We start from the raw sequence: 6181 nt of genomic DNA, 5'->3' as shown, positions 1-6181 counted from the left end.
CCGCTGGCTTTTTACCTTTAACTTAAATCAACCCGCTGGCTTTTTCCGCTGGCTTTTTACCTTTAACTTAAATCAACCTTTTTTCAACTTGTGTTCTCGTCACTGACGACACGGAGGTAATGTGTTTCCCCCGTTTGTGTGTTTGTTTGTTTGTTAAGTGAGGTCACACAAACACAACTTCTCTGTTTGATCTGGATCAGAGGTTTTTGTCTTCACTTTCTTCAACATTGTGCGACTGAAGAACATTTTCACTGATTTCTCAAAGAGAAATTCATGGATCTCGATAAAAGGAAATCATTCACATGCAGGAGTGATTTCCTGCAGCTTGATTACATCTAAGAGACTAGTTGTGTGTTTTCCCTTTTATTTAGCTCTTTGTCTTTTTTGGTCTCGTCGGCACATAAACAAAAACATCCTGTTTAAAATTAAATTATTTAAATGATGAGTAAAATAAAACATATTTTTAAATATTTCTGCTTCTGTACAAAGATCAAACAGGAAGTTTTAAAGATGTTTTTAATCAACACAGAAAAAACAAGCGTCCGGTCATCATTTAGTAACTGATGTACAATAATATTAGTAACTGATGCAAAAGTATTTTTTTATTTTAAATCTCTTTTATTTGTCCTATTTAAATTATAAACTCAACAGAAGCCCCGGTCAGAAAAGCAATAAGAACAAAATCATCGAGAATATGAAGTAAGAAAGAGAGAGAAGAACATTTGTAATAAAGTAAGAGTTGAATATAAAACAAATTAAATGTGAAAACAAAGTGTAAACTGTGTAAAAGTAATTATTACGTAAGATGCTTGTTAATTACAAAGAAGATTAATATATATAAATGTATTTTGTGTCCAAACACGTGAGAGAAACGTGTTAAACTTCCTGTTTTGAAGTTTTGAATTCACTGAACACGTTTCATGTCAACGACAAAGTGACTCAACGAAAAAACTTTTCATTCATAAACCGACAATAAAAGTTTGTAACGTGTCGACAGGACGACTCGATGTGACCGACACACATTACTGCTCCGGCTTTTATGTGAACGACATCATCGCAAGTCCATCTGATCATGTGCCACCAGCAGCCAATCAGGAGCCACGTGTCCCGACCTCGAGGCCACGAGCACAGACACACACACACACACACACACACACACACACATTTGTTAATAACTATAATAATAATGTGTGTGTGTGTGTGAGAGAGATCAAAGCTTGCTCGCCCCATATCGTCAACATCATCCTCTCTCTGTCTTTTCACCAACTGTCTCTCTCTCTTCAGGGTTAATAACAGGTTTGTGTGTTTGTGTGTGTGTGTGTCTGTGTGTGTGTGTGTGTCTGACTGGAAATGCTGAAAAACACCTCCAGGACACGGAGGAAGCTTTTCTGTTGTTGTTCTGATCCCGACCATGTTCCTATAAGTGTGTTTGTTCAGCAGAGGTTTGAACAGATTGTGTGCGTGCGATTGTGTGTTTGTGTATGGTTTCTTTGCAGAGGGGAAAGTTTTTCTTCGATAAGCGGAAGAGGAAAGAGAGGGAGGAGGGGAGTGATCTGACTTTTTTGCAAGAAACTGAAGAGAAGAAGAACATGAAAGAAAGAAGGAGGAGGAGAGAAGGAGGAGGGGCGACGGCCATTTAATGTGTCATCTGGGTGGGTGAGTGTGGGGGGCGTGAGAGACGGAGGGAGAGAGAAAGAGCTGGAGAGAGAGAGGGAGAGAGAGAGAGAGAGAGAGAGAGAGAGAGAGAGGAGAGAGAGAGAGAGAGAGGGAGAGAGAGAGGGAGACACGAGTGAACTGGGTCCTTTTGAATCATTATAAACTTCAAAGACTGTCGCTCTCGTTAAAAGGGACGTCCATCCCTCCATCCTCTGAGAGAACCACAGTGTGTGTGTGTGTGTGTGTGTGTGTGTGTCTGTGTGTGTGTGTGTGTCACACTGCCAGGAATAGGGAGACAAGGAGAAACACACACACACTTCTGGTTCCCTGGTTGTCTGCTGGTTTAGCTGGTTTTCACTGGAAGGAACTTTTCCACAGATTTCTCATCAATCAGCTGCTAACAAAATTTTTTTTTTTTTTTTTTAAAACAACTCATAAAAACCAGCAGAAAACAAAGAGTTGATAGAACCCAGCTGTGAGGTGCAGCTTAACGAGGAGTTAACTGGAGCGTCGGTTAACGAGGAATCACTCTCGTTGACCCCGTTGACCTCACACGCTGCTGATCGCTCACAGGTCAAAGGTCGACGAGAACGAGCTCTATAGGATCTGAACGCAGGTGAAGACGATCTGAGGCTGAAAGTGATTCCACAAAGTTTAAAACATTTTAAAATCTCTGCCTCCTATTGGACAATTGACACCTGATGTTTAATATGCATTGGAAAATTCTTCATCGTCATATAGAGGGAGTGATGTCATCATGACGTCATAGAGTGCAGTAATACCTCAACTATTATAACCAATAACAGTATAGAGACACAATCTACAGTTTGTTATTGGCTCATTCATTTGTTAAAGTCCATTTGTTCGCTCTGTGTGTGTGTGTGTGTGTGTGTGTGTGTGTGTGTGTCTGTGTGTCACCATAAACACGCAAGTGAAAGGGCGGTAAACTTTACGACAAATTTATTTATTTATTTTTGTGGATTTCAAAACCATCAAAGCTTGAAAAACACGTTTTGTTTTTGTTTCCCTTTTTATGCAAATTTTTGTAATAAAAATTATCGTTTAACATGATTTCAATTAGAAGTTTATTAAAGGCCTGAAAACTGTGTGTGTGTGTCTGTGTGTGTGTGTGTGTGTGTGTGTGTTATTGTGTGTGTGTGTGTGTGTGTGTGTGTGTGTTATTGTGTGTGTGTGTGCGCTTTGGTCGGTTGCATGTAAACAAACATGTCTAGACAAAAGAGTTAGAAGAGACTCATTAACACTAATTTACTCTGTATCCTCTCTCCCCCCCCTCTCTCTCTCTCTCTCTCTCTCTCTCTTTCTCTCCCCCCCCCCCCCCTCCCCCCCCCCCCCTCTCTCTCTCCCCCCCCCCCCCTCTCTCTCTCTCTCTCTCCTCTCTCTCTCTCTCTCTCTCTCTCTCTCTCTCTCTTTCTCTCTCTCTCTATCCTGTCATTTCAAATGTATCATCACACACATTTTCAGCTCAGCAGGAAAACACACACTCAGGGTACGTTGTCATTTTGACTCGTCCCACACGTTCTCTGTGTGTGTCTGTGTGTGAGTGTGTGTGTGTGTCTCTGTGTGTGTGTGTGTCTCATGACTTCCTCTTCATCACTAATCGCTCTCATCTGTTGATCTTCTTGATGTCTGATACACACGGAGCTGCGGGCCCCGGAGGACGCTGTGTTTGTGGGACAGTAGGGGACAGAGTCTGAGGGCAGCTTGTGGTCTGAGCTGATGGTAAAAGTGTGTGTGTGTGTGTGTGGGTGTGTGTGTGTCTGTGGGTGTGTGTGTGTGTTTTTATTACAAAGAATGGTTTCAGGGAATCAGCTGCAAATCAGAGGTCCGGTAAACTTTGTCTATTATCGGAACCAACAGTGTTTACAGTCACTGTGGAGACACAAAGAAACTGCTGATAAGTGGATTTCATTAAGAAGTCGTACTGACGCGAGAAACCAGAAACTCTCTCATGCGATTCTGAAAATAATTAAAAACACAATTTTCTCATATTATTTAATTCTTGGAGTCAGTGTCTCGATCTCCTGGATTTTGAAATATTTAATTATCGTAAAAGCGATTTCACACACCTTCTCCACAAAATGATGTCTGGTTCTGAACCGGTTCCCTTCAGGGTTCTTAGACTCTGGGTCCAGAAAGTGGAGCCAATGCAGAAGGGCCTGGAACCTGTGTTCTCTCTCTGACCAGCAGGGGGCGACTCTACTGGTTGTTACTAAAGAAGTCATATTAATGTCAGTTTCAAGTTTTCTTCAAAACAACATGTTTAAATTATCCATTTAGTATCAAATAGACCAATTAGCATTGTATACATTGGGGGCGTGGATACCAACCGTGTGATTGACAGCCAGAACCATCCAATGGGTGGGGCTCTGAGTCAGGCCCCACCCCCTTTCTCCAAATATGGGTACTTCTGGTTTCAAAATACCAAAATGGCACTGGAGGATATGATGATGTGGGTTTACCACATCAAACAAAATCAATGTGTGTCTGTCTTTGTGTGTGTCTGTAGGGGATTGTCTCATTTATCATACGTGGGTGTGTGTTTTTAAAAATGTCACCATGAACATGAACGATATGACGAACTGAGGCTTCAGAGCAGCAGCTGACAAACCGACGGGTGACGTCCCGGTGGGTCGATGCCCGACACTCTCCAGTGCAGCCGCTCGTCACCGGTGATGTTTAGAGTGGAAACAAACAGCGGTGTGTGTAAGTGTTGGTACTTTCCTGTGTCCGTCATGTTTCCCTCACGCCTTCTTCTTCGTCTCTTCTCAACTGGGAGGATGTGACCAGTCGACCTGCTGGTTGGTTCCTGATGTCGTCACACGCCTCCTTCTCTAGACGATGGATTCAGATGCAGCTTCTCACTCGACTCACGTTTGTGGATCTAGAGCCTGACGTTGATTTCACACTGTGATATTGTGTGTTTGTGTTTGGACCAGAATCTGTAACCAAGCAGGATCGTGGATGAAACACACAAAGACACACACACACTCAGAATTAAACAATCGTTTCCACATGCAGAACAATTTACCTTCACTTCATTCCATCCAAACCCCCCCCCCCACCCCACGCCTTATTTCCTATGCCGTAACCCCCCCCCTCAGTGTGGTGTACAGTATGGGGGTCGGATGTCGGATCGGGAAATCCCATAAAAGTGTGTGTGTCAGCGAGATGACAGAGTGAGACAGAGTCTACATCACTGTGTCTCGAGCTGCAGTGTGTGTATACAAACACAAACACACACACACACACACACACACACACACACACTCTACACCCCACGCCAAGCGCCTGGTCTTGACTCAACACCATAAACTCAGCGTCCCATCATGCTCGGCGGCGGCGGCAGGGTGAGAAAGCCCGATGTGATGACATGATGCGTGACATCACTCACACACACACACTTTTTGAATTAGCACACTGGCAGAACGACAACAGACGAGTTTGTGTGTGTGAGAAAAGATGTGCGGAATTCCAATAGAAGTCTTCACACACACACACACACACCTGCGGGGGGGCTATGAATGATGTCTGTAATTATTTAAACACACACAAATCACACACTTCACACTGAAGGGTTTAATTCCGTGAAACCAAGCTTTCCCACTTTGAGTCAAACACACAGACACACACAGACACTCACACAGACACACAGACACACACACAGACAAACACACAGACACACACACAGACACACACACTCCCAGTGACAGAGCCGCCCGGGGCCCGTCTGACAGGACAGTTTAGTGGTCTCATTAGCAGCCGGTGGAATTCCAACAGACAATTAACCAGGAGAGATGAAGAGAGAGAGGGAGGGCGAGTGCCAGCAGTAAAACACATGAGAGAGAGAGAGAGAGAGAGAGATGGATAAAGTGAAATCACCAAAGAGGAGGGAAGCTGAGTGTGTGTGTCTCTGTGTCTGTGTGTGTGTGTGTGTGTGTGTGTGTGAATCAGTGCACGACAGACACACTTTCACTGACACGCAACAGGAGAAATTCATCATTGATTTTGTTCTGAAGCTGTTTTCATCTGGAAAATATCCTGAAAACGTTGTGCAGACATGTTGTGTAGTTGGTGTTTGTCAAGCAGCAGCAGCAGGTTGTTGTGTCCGACTCGTTCACAACAACAGGAACATGTGGGGACATCCCGGCGTCGGCCCTCATCACCAACAGATCTGGAATCTGCTCGTCTTTCTAGTTGACGTCTTCGTCTTCTACGTGCACGCCTCCTCTTCTTCATCCTGAGATGTTTGATTCTGACATTTGCGATTTCAGCCTCCGGATGATTTCAGGAAAATGTTTGACAGGCATCTACTGTATCTGTGTAGAAATGTAAAATGTTGGAATCATCCTTTGAACCAGGTGAATGTTCCTTTGATGTCGGTGAGCAGTGATACGTGATGATTCGGATGAGTCAACAGTTTTATCATAAGATGTAACTGGTGTGAAATCAGTCGTGTGCAAAGTCAAAATGAGTAAAATCTTAGTCGAGCATCACTGTGTTGTGT

Source organism: Pleuronectes platessa, chromosome 10 (assembly GCF_947347685.1).
Source record: "Pleuronectes platessa chromosome 10, fPlePla1.1, whole genome shotgun sequence".
NCBI lineage: Eukaryota > Metazoa > Chordata > Actinopteri > Pleuronectiformes > Pleuronectidae > Pleuronectes > Pleuronectes platessa.
The sequence above is the reverse complement of the archived record's forward strand: the minus strand, read 5'-3'. Positions refer to the sequence as shown.